This window comes from Pteropus alecto, unplaced genomic scaffold (genome assembly GCF_000325575.1).
Source record: "Pteropus alecto unplaced genomic scaffold, ASM32557v1 scaffold76, whole genome shotgun sequence".
NCBI classification, from domain to species: Eukaryota; Metazoa; Chordata; class Mammalia; order Chiroptera; family Pteropodidae; genus Pteropus; species Pteropus alecto.
Window position 1 is genome coordinate 6,609,248 of NW_006443138.1, and position 11,416 is coordinate 6,620,663.

Below are 11,416 nucleotides of genomic sequence, written 5' to 3' on the forward strand. Positions count from 1 at the left end.
GGTAATTCTCGAAACCACATTTTTAGTTCTGTGTTCCTGTCCGTAGTTCATTGTTTTTCTTTCAAGTAAATTGATGTCCCATGAAAAAAGCAGTTTACTCTAGCTCACAATTCAATCAGTAGCGCGTTTTTCTTTGAGAAAACCATTGTATATATTTTGGTGTGTAGCAGAGTGCTTCATGTGTACTTCCCATTTTATCATACAGAATACTGAAAGGTTGTGTACTCAAAGGTTAAGACTAAATAAAAACAATAACTTGAGTAATTTTGACTGCTTCTTGAAGGACATTCTTAAGTGACTCTTAAGGTAAAGTAGATTTTTTTTTTACCGTAAGTACCTAATGATGTATAATGAAATGACTGCCAGTAAAGCTGGTGCCATGTCCTTGATTCATGCCAAGGTGCCAACCATTTTACTCACCTTCAGTGCAAATGTCAACATGGTGAAAAAAAGCAAATAAAGTCTTAGTATTATTATGAAAAAGAATTTTGACTTTACAAGACCCTTTCAGGGGGTCCATAGACCACACTTTGAGAACCTCTGCTCTAGGCTTTCAGGATGTCGTGATAAACAAGACAACAAAGTTGCTGCCCGGTGGAGCTTAAGTTCCAGTGTTGGAAAACAATCAACAAATAGAGAAGTAAACAAGGTGATTTCAGAGTTAGTGAATTCCATGAATTATTCCAGAATAAAAGAGGGCAATGTGATAGCTAATAACTGAGGTTGGAGGAGTGGCTGCTTTTGAGAAGGACCTTCTGAGGCTGTGACATTTGAAAGGATAGCTCAAGGATGAAAGGGGCCCACCATCACAAGACTGGGAAAGAGGTTTCTGGAAAGGTGATACAGCAAGGGCCAAAGCCCTCAGGCAAGAAAAACCTGCTACTTGAGAAATATAGGAAAGAGGGCAGTCAGGTCTGGAAAATGGCAGTATTTTTTATGGCCCTTAAAATTCATTTGTTACTATCCTGAAAAATGATAACAGTATACGTATTAACTCGTTTAATTCTTGCAACAACCTTGTTATTACCCCCAGTTTGTAGATGAGGAAACTGAAGCATACAGAGACTAGGAAAATTGGTGTCAGAGCTAAAACAACAGGGCAGTTTGGCCACAGAACGGATGTAGAACAAGGGGACCCCTCTGAGTGGGGATTCAAGTCCTGCCTGGAGAGAGGGTGTTCTTGACTGAGCACAGGAAAGATTTCAAGTGCGTGCCAGAATTGAAAGCGTATTAGGAAAGGGGTAATGCTCCATAGACAGAGCATGGTCTCCTCAGAGACAAAGTGAGAGAGCCAAGAGAGACAGAGAGGACTGGTAGAAAAACAGAAAGAGAGACTGGCAGACCCTGAGTGTTCAGGGAATTTGATTTATATATCATTTTTAGTTTCTATGAATTACGGTTTAAAGACTTGGTTTACCTATTCTCCTTTGATGGTGTTGGGTATACAGTGTGAACGATAAGGGTATGTAGGGAGAAAGCCTGCTGGCAATCTCCAGCCTTTGTTCCATAGGTTTACTGTTTTTGGCCAATGAAAGAATGGTTTGGTTCATTTTGTGTAGGGTATGACTTAAAGACTCTGTTTTCCCTTTGAGGTGTGAGCAAATAGTTTGTGAGTAATCCCAGCAAGAATCTTATTTTGTTCTGTAAGTTTCCCATGGCCTGGCAGCAGCACCTTGCAGGCTGGGAATACAACTGATTTAACATTTAGTTCTCATGCCTCCTTCCTACATTAGAACCTACACTCGTGATCTTTAGAGACTGTTTTTGAAAACACAGTCAGTAGATAAAAACTTCCTTGTTAGGGCATATAAAATTGTGTTTGTGTGTGTGTGTGTGTGTGTGTGTGTGTGTCTGTCTCTGTCTCTGTGTGTGCTATATCTAATTTATCTCTCTTCTCTTTGGGTCTGGGGAACTGGAAGCTCTATCACTTTGAGGAAGGAGCAGTAGCCATAATTCAGTGGAAAGGAGTTTCTCTGAATAATAATTCCCCTGAAGAGTGTCTCTTTCAACTTGAGCAGTCACATATGCATTGATTCTTCATGAAGCTTTTGTCTTATTCTAAATGAGATATAAACAAAGAGCAGTGAGACGTGAAGCTGACGATCTATGATAGATTCTTCTGTATAGATTTAGTGACTTATCTAACTCCATAGTGGTCAGATGAGAGGTTACAAAATTATAATGCCTCACTGCCAAGTCCATGCAGAGAGAGGCAGAAGGTCGTAATTCCCTTCCTAGGAGCAAACCTCTCCCGAGAACCCAGAAGTAAGGTGACCTGTCGACTTTGGTAGAAAAGTGCAACCTTTCCCCAAACGAGGGCAATGTCATTCTTGAGTCCAATCCACAGGCACTGGGTGAAGGATTGCACCTAACTCAGAAAGTTATTACTTACTTCCTGGTTGTAGGCACTCTGTCATCTGGATTGCAATAGAACTGCACTCCTTACTGAGACTAACAGTCCAGGGTTTCACCATCTGTACCTTAGTCCTGATAGTAGACTCTGGCTTCTGCTCACCAAAGAACCCTGTTCAGAACTTCAGGAAATTATGTGGGGTTACACATTTAACTCACTACAGCTCAGGCAAATTAAAACCACAACACTTTAAATTTGCCTACAATTATTCCTGAGGCTGAACCTGGAGTTCGATAATTAAATATCCAATATTATTTAAATCTGGTTGGATCTGATGATTTAAATAGTCCATTTAGACAGTGTCCAGTATCTTTTAAAAAGAAGTATTTATAAGTGCTTGTGGTTTTTAACAGCTTATCTTAAGAATTTCAATGGTTAGTTGCATAATAAAATGTTCTGGGTTTTTTATTTTATTTTTTCATTTTTTAATGAATGAATTAATTTTTTTATGGTGACATTGGTTAACAAATGTTCTGGTTTTAATAGCTAGCTAGCTAGATGATGATAGATGATAGATAGATAGATAGATAGATAGATAGATAGATAGATAGATAGATATAGATAGGGGGACCAAAGTTTTGCCACCCTTATTCTACCTTTTAGAGATATTACTTTTAAGCCATTTATTAAGAAATAAGATTCAGAAAGAACCTTTGACCTACCCCCCTTTCCTGCCTAAGAGGAGTCAAACAGAAAAACCTGCTGATGTTTGCCTTAGCTAAATCTGAATTAAGTATGGTACATACTATTTTTGAGTTGCCCAGTGAGAATTTTCCTGCCCTGTATGTTCTGTTCTTCCTCAACTACCTGTAAATCTCTCATTCTCACTTCTGAAATCTAATACCTCATCCTCCCCTTTTCTCCTTTATCCAAAATGTCATATAAACCCAATATTGCTTCACTGTCTTTGGAATTTTCATGCATATGTGTATTCCTCATGCGCATGTATTAACATTTTAATTTTCTCTTGTTTATCTGTCTCTGTTAATTTGATTATTAGCCGAGCCAGAAGAACTTAGGTGAAAGGAAAAGCATTAATTTTTTTATTCCCCATAAATAGATAGATAGGTAGATAGATAGATAGATAGATAGATAGATAGATAGGTAGATAGATAGATAGATAGATAGATAGTTGATAGATAGGAAGAAATGTTTGGCCTTTCTTTTAGTTGGTATTTTAGAATTTGGGCTTGGAGTTTCCTGGCATGTGCTTTTCTATGTCAGTTCTGCTCACATCCACTGATTTCCAGCCTGCTGTTCCTTGTCCACCCGGTTAATGCACACTCTGTTGGCTTCTGATGCTGCAGCCTAGAGGTGAAAGTCCAGTCCCTACTAATGAAGTCTAATCTAATTCCCTTGCTGAGTCCCTTGCCTTTAGTACCTACTGCTTAGATTTGGGGTCTCCCTTTTTACTTCTCTTACAAAAGAAAATATATGTCAAGTTATGCTGTACATGTACATGTGTATCCATATTTAAATTTATATTTGTAAGTTTATATTAAATTTATTTGATATCTTATGCAGCATCTCTATATGTTTAAAGGGAATATACATATTTCATCTACATCCATTATTAGCCAGAAAACTAACTTAATTTAAAAAAAAATAAAATTTAAATAAGTAATACATTAATTCTCCTTGTTAAAAAAGGGGGGTAACACTATAGCTAAGGACAAATTCCCTTCAATCTCACCCCCAGCCCTGTCCCTCATCATCCCAGAGGCAATCTGGGTTATCACTTAGGTTAGCTTTCTCTCAGTTCTTTCAATATTTACACACATTTACTTATTTCCTTTAGGAAATATATAATTTCATTCTATAGTGTCCTTTATTTTCTTTTCACATCAAAAGGTATGGTAATATATATATAACTTGCTTTTGTACTCAGTTGGATGCTGCAGAGAGCTGTCCAGATCGGCACAGACCTAACCTCATTCTTTTGACTGCCTTTTACTACTGCATACATAGTTTGAAAATACACTTTATTAGCAATTCTTCTAGTCATGGTTCATTGTTTCCAGTTTTTCTCTATGATGAACTCTGCAATGGACAGGCTCGTACGTGTTTTGTGCTCAAGTGCCACTGTTTTTCAAAAGTAGACACTAATATCTGGAATTACTGGCTCATAGTGAGACAGAATAGGGAACGGGCTTGGCTTCACTCCCTTAAATGCCAGCTTCTGCACCACCCAGATTCAGTTGCTTTCCAACCACAAACTTCTCCAAGGCACTCGATCTCCACATCCACATGGGTACACAACCCTGAGTTGACTGCAAGACGACCTCCCTGGGGTGGCAGGAGTGAGCAGCACCGCCATCGTGAGCCTACTGCGCATGTGCCAGGACCTCTCCTGCTCAAGCACCACAACCAGGAGGAATGGAAAAGGTCACCCCAGCTGAGTTCCAGTGGCTCCCTCACTTTGCCCTGTGTAATGTCCCAAGCTGCTCCCTTTGGGGAGCCACCACAGGAATCCCTCTTCCTGTGCTGGCTCCCTGGTGCCGGAGCCTAAGCCCCAATAAACTTTGAGCTTTTGGTTTTGCCTCTTGTTAATTTCTATTACATAGAGAGCCTAAGAGTTCAAGGTTGAAAACAACAGCATACATGTATTTTTCTTTTACTCAATATTGCCAAATTCCCCTTCAGTGTGGCCGTATAAATTTTGTATTCCCCTTAGCTGTGTGTGTGTGTGTTTTCCCACACTCATATCAATGTTTTATTAATGTGTTTAATTTTTGCCAGCACGGTGGTTAAAAATTATCTTAGTGTTCTAAATATAATCAATATTCATTGGTAATTGGTGAAAGTCAGCTAGCTATTCATATGTTCATTGGCCACTTGTACTTACTTTTGTATTAATAACTTATCCTATTATTTTTCCATGTTCCCATTGGTTTATTATAGTTTTCCTTTTTTTCGTAGGAGTGCTTTATAGATCCAAATGCGAATCCCTTCTGTGTTATACATATGGTGTATATCATCTCCTAATCTGTCACTTGTCTTTTAACTTTGCTTAAACATGTACATGTTATTCAAATTTATCAATCTTGTAACTTTGCTTATGATGCCTTTTGTAGTAAAGAACTTTTATATGCTGTTCAAATTTATCAATCTTGATGGACTCAAACATCAATCTATTCTTTTATATCTTTTTGCATTTAGAGTTTGGTTTAGGATGACTTCTCAAATTCATAAGCAGTCTCCTATATTTTTTCTGATATGTTTAGGGTTTTGTATTTTGTTTGGGTTCTTAATCCCTCCAGAATTGATTTTTGTGAATGGTTTAAGTAGAGAATCTAACTTTATCAAAACATATGATCATTGTCTTAACACTGAGTTAAGTGAATTAACTGAATTGTTAATACTTCCCCCACTGAGAGGGCATTCCATCTTTATTGTACATGTATGTCTCTCTAGCTTGGGTGAACTAGCCATCTGCAGAAATCACCCACACTAAGAAAAGACTTAACCATTATGCTGCTGAAATTAGACAAATACCCAACAATTATTTAAGTGAGCAGGATGTGTCCTTAATATGAAAATTGTAATTTAGTTATTTTAGAGCCTGTTCAAAATAATATATAGTAAGTGAGGATTGTTTATACACAGGAAGTATATAAAAAAGGGAATTAAATAGTAAGGATTTGATCATGATTGTCTTTCATGGGAATAATCAATTCACTAGAGAAATTGATAAAAATTTCCAGGCCTTTCATGGCTTGAATGAAATAGCTTTTTACATTAGCCTATTCCCTTACCTCTGATTATATGCCCATTAAAAACTTTCTGCTAGTCTGTCCAGTTTCACAAGTATCTTGATACAAAAGGAGAGTATGCCCATGGAGATAAAATGCGTATTTCAGGTATATTTACTGTTCAACAAAAATTTTAACTTTTTTTTTTAAAAGAAAGCGTTTATTAGGCCATTGCTCCAAAAAAAGACAGACTTGGAGTCTAAACCACCAGCACCATGGGTAGGTAGAGAAGACAACATGTCTGTCATCCTGGAGTTTTGCAAGTGCTTTTACACATCACGTAGGAAGGAGAAAGATGTATGCCATTCTGAAAGAATTTACATTATCTATAGACAAAGGAGATGGGGAAAGGTGAATAGGGCTAGTTCTGGGATAGGTGCAGTAGAGTCAGCAAAGAAGAAGTATCCTCTTCTAGGGCCTGGCTATCCTAGCAAAAATAGTTACCTGGAAATTAATCCTAAATTCCAACAGATATACAAGGATGTGAGCAGTCTTGTCAGAGCTGGTCCACAGCTATTAACAGGCTAACTGTTAGGTCTCTTCCTCCTACTCTCCAGCCACTGTAATTTTAATTTAGAACACCTTAGAATTTTTTTCTTGTCACTACCTTTCTGAATTGAGAAATTGATATTCTTGTGTACAAATTAGTCTGTTAAAAGTCTTTTACTTGTAGTTTAAACAGCTAAAGCCATACGGTTTTCTGAATATCTAATTCCGTGGTCTTATTTTCAGTGCTTGCATAGTGCCTGGTACATAGAATGTACTTAGTACATCTGTTGAATGAATAGATGGCAAAACCATCATTCTCGTTAGGTTAATATTTTAAATGCTTGAATCACAGTAATGTTTTCTCCCAGAGTATTACTATGTAAACAATTTCTTTCTGCAAAGGGATCCAGGCCTACAGCTTGAAGTAGAGCTAATCACATTCAAGGCAGATTGCAAATATCTCACTCATTTATTGCATTCATTCAGTAAAAATTTGCTAAGTGCCTATTAAGCATGATGCTAATACAATAAAAATTTAAAAAATTTTTGAAGATCACAGTTCTTGTATTTAACCAGAGTGGAAGGTAGAGGGGGCTGCAATTGCAAGCAGTTGAAAGTTCTAAGCAGCAGGTCTAAAACAGGGAAAACCAAGCTCTTTGTACTAGCAATGAGAGAAGACTAGCTATCATTAACTGCAGAGGTCTGTGGACCTATCCAACTGGAACTCAGGTATCAAGGACAAAGTTAAAACCCCAGTCCTTTCCAGGAGACTGAGAATTCACACAGATTAGCGAACCAAGAACCATTGGACATTTAGGTGATTTCCAGTTTTTACTGTTATCAATAATGCTATGTTAAACCTTTCTGGACAAAAACCCTTGTGTACATCTTAACTTCCTTAGGATCGACTCCTTCCTACAAGTAAGTGTATTTTCTGGGTCAAAAAAGCCTATGCCAATTTACAGTCCTATGATCAATATAAGAGGGTGCTTGTTTCCCATGCTCTTGGCTATACTACATTTGGAAAGATATGGATTTACAGGTCTCCATGAAAATTAAAACAAAATGTTTGCCAATTTTATGCTTAAAATTTCCATTTTATTTTTATTTTAGAACTATTTTATTCAGTGAGAAAAAACTTGTATATTATGTTTATGGAGAAAGGAATCCGCCTTACAATATATTGCAATGACCACTGGGATCTTGTTTGTATAGTTATTCTTGTGTGGAAGTAGAAAATGTTCTCCAATCCTTTAACTGATGGGCTTAGGGTGGAGGTGCGATGGAAGGGGAAAAAATGGTGTCAGAAAAGGTTATGAAAAAAAGGTAACATGATAGGAAAAGAAGATAAAAAGAACAAGGGTGAGAAAGGAAAATGGAGAAGCAAGAGGGCCCAGACTGCTGCCACCGCATTCTCTGCCTGGGCTTGTCCATTTTCTTATGCAGTTGCCTTGTCTGATGTTTCTAGTTTAAACATTTAGCAACTGCGGCTGCCTTTCTTGTCAGAAGAGGAAATGAAAGAGCAAAGACAATTACAGGCTAAGAAGTAATTACTGGAGTCAAAATGAGAAATCAGCACACATACACACACATATACATATACACACAAACATATATACAAATAGGTATATATTTTAGGGAGGCGGGGGAATTCATGTGTTGCAACTTGCTCATTCACCAGGATCTTAGGGCTCTGACAGTAGACCTTAGTCATTTCTTCCTTTTAATAAAAGATTCCCTCCCTAGTTTTCTACCTGGTCATTGTCTTATTACTAAACACAGCAGTTACCTTCAAACCTCTCTGAAAAGTCTGAAAACGAATTCAAATTCTAATAGGCAGCATTCCTGAATGTTAAAATGTTAGTCAATTGATTGCCTATTTTACTTCTCTCTACTTCTTAGTATCTTTCCTATTTAAAGGAACTCATGGAGCTAAAAGTTAATTTAAGTACTTTCAAGAGGCTTTTTAGATAACAGAAGAGATGTTTCTCTATAAACAAGTTTAAGATTTAGAAAACCAACAGTGGCAATGGCTCCAAGATCAGAATATGCCACAACCTGACTGTGGTTTTGTTTTCGAGCCTGAAGGCTGTCGTCCATTTTAAAACTCAGTAAGACTAAATGTTTCCTCTCATCGCCTAACCTAAAAAGGTCCCGATCACATTTATTTAAAGACCTAAATCTAAATACACTATATTGCAATAAGAACAAACATTAGTAGAGTGATTTTTAAAATTATTTTTTTAAATTATTATCTGTTTTTAAAAGTAGGACTGGGGGGAATTGGAGAGTTGGTCAAAGGGTAAAAACTCACAGTAAGAAGATGAATAAGTTCTGGAGATCTAATGTGCGGCATTGCGATTATTGCTAACAATACCGAATTGTAAACTTCAAAGTTGCTAAGAGACTAGATCTTAACTATTCTCACCACAAAAAAGAAATAGTAATTATTTGAGGTGATCTTATTGTAATATATAAATGTATTAAATTAACATGTCGTACACCTTAAATTTACACAGTATTATATGGCGATTATGCCTCCGTAAAAGGTAAAAATGAGCAAAGAGAAAAACCTAAATATAAGAAAGACCAATGGAAATTTACTTAATATATAATGATATAATCTACTTGATTCGTGAGATGTTTTCTAAATCAGTGGATGTTTAAAAACATTTTTTTCTGAATTTTCAGCAAAGCCAGTATCGCTTGGCTTGTGGAAATAAATCGCTTAATACTTAAATACCAATTTTAAAAAGTAGAGTTTTATCACAATTAAAAATACATACATACATACATACATGAATAAGGTTTTTGTTTGTTTGTTTGTTTGTTTTAAAGTAAACCAGAATCTAGAATTCTGCGCCCTTTCCAGGGGGTGTGGTTTGCAAGTGGAGCGTTCACAGCGCCAGGGCCCTCACTGTGAGCATCGCAGCCTTCACGGGCATCGGGAAGATTAGGCTGCTGAGCTTCGAGCTCATCTGAAATCTAAGTGAGCTAAAACTTCAGAAGAGAATTCAGAAGGTAGACTTTATGTAGGTTTAGCTCAATTTACTGAGGCTCGTAATGTGTGTCTGAAGGAGGGTGATAAAGATGTTGAACTGTGATGAACAGCGTGGTAACCCTCCTGTTGATCTTGGAACCAGATAATCAAGAAGCTCTGATTGAAAACCTATGTGAAAAGCTGGTCAAATTTCCGTAAGATGAATGCCCATATCTGAGACTGCAGTTGCTAAGCAACCTTTTTCATGAGATGAATAAGAATACTCCCTTAAGATATACAGTATATTTCAGCCTCATTAAAATGGCAGCATCTTGTGAGGCCATCCAGTATATTCCAGCTGAGCTGGATCAAGTTAGTAAATGGATTTCTACTGGAATCTCACCACTGAAAAAATAAATAAATAAAACACCCCTGTAAGGCTATTCTATGAAGCGCTTGTGGATTGTAAGAAAAGTGCTGTCACTTCGAAAATTGTGGTCGAATTGCTAGAAGTTACATGAAGGACAATGCTTCTCCAGCTTGGGTTGATGCCCACAGGTGTATTGTATGAGCATTGAAAATCCAAACACATTTCTTTTTGACCATCTTCTTACTTTAAAACCAGTCATGTTTTGGGAAGGTGAGGTTATTCATGATATTTTAATTGTTTTTGTGAGTGCTAAATTGGCATCATACATCAAGTTTTATCAGAATAATACTCTATAGATTCACTTGGAGACTGTTACATGAGATGAAACATGAAAAGGCAGTCTTTATATGGCAGTTTACTTCTGTTGTCATTTTTAATTTTCCCCTGGCTTTGATAGAAGACACAAAACATAAGTAAGGTTATGGGATCCAAGGGTATAGGCAATTATGTTGCTGTGGTCCAAGGCTATTTTTGCTGGCTATTAGCAGGATCCCCGGAACCAGAGGGAATACACAGCTATTCTTAAAATTGAAGGTTTGGTTTCAGAGAATATGTTTTTACCTGGGAAAGAACAAACTTGTTTTACTACTGAAATTATTACTCATTTTCTAAAAACTCATCAAAAAAAAAAAGTTTAAGGAGAATTCTTAAGTTTCTGCAATTATGAGTATGTGATAAAGCCACCATTTTCTTGGCTAATTTCCAACAACTACCTTCGTAATTTTGGCACCAAAAAAAAAAAAAAAACTGTACAATGTGAACTTGTAGGTTTACGTAGTAGCTTTTCAAGATCTTGGCACCAAAAAAAAAACAACTATACAATATGAACTTGTAGGTTTACGTAGTAGCTTTTCAAGATCTCTACTGTATTCCAGGAATACCACAAACATTTTCTAAAAGGTCTTGAGCTTACATTGAAAGAAAAGATATTTAAAACATGCAGATAAAAATCTGTTTTGTCTTCTACTCCCTTCCCATCCCAAATGTGTCTGTGTTTTGTATCTTCTATCAAAGCCAGGGGAAAATTAAAAATGACAACAGAAGTAAACTGCCATACAAAAACTGCCTTTTCATGTTTCCTCTCATGCTTCAGAAAACCATGGTTGGAGAAACAGGAAAGAGCAATGCGGTATTTGGAAGCTGGCGTGTTTCTAAGACACAGCAATTGAGTCATCCTTATAATACTGTGTTAAAAAACATTTTTCATTTTAAGTTTTTCTGATAATAAAATACTGTTGAAAATTTAGAAAATATAGAAAAGTATAAAGTAAAAATCACTGGTAATTCATTACCCAGAGAGACCTGTCAACATTTTGGTATTATTTGCTGCCAGTCTTTTTTTTCTATTTTTA

The 11,416-nt window shown here is 36.7% G+C and overlaps 1 pseudogene; it reads left to right on the forward strand.

The window, feature by feature from the left end:
• The first annotated feature begins 343 nt into the window (after positions 1–343).
• LOC102894862 lies at positions 344–10,389 on the forward strand (annotated as a pseudogene).
• The last annotated feature ends 1,027 nt before the right edge of the window (positions 10,390–11,416 follow it).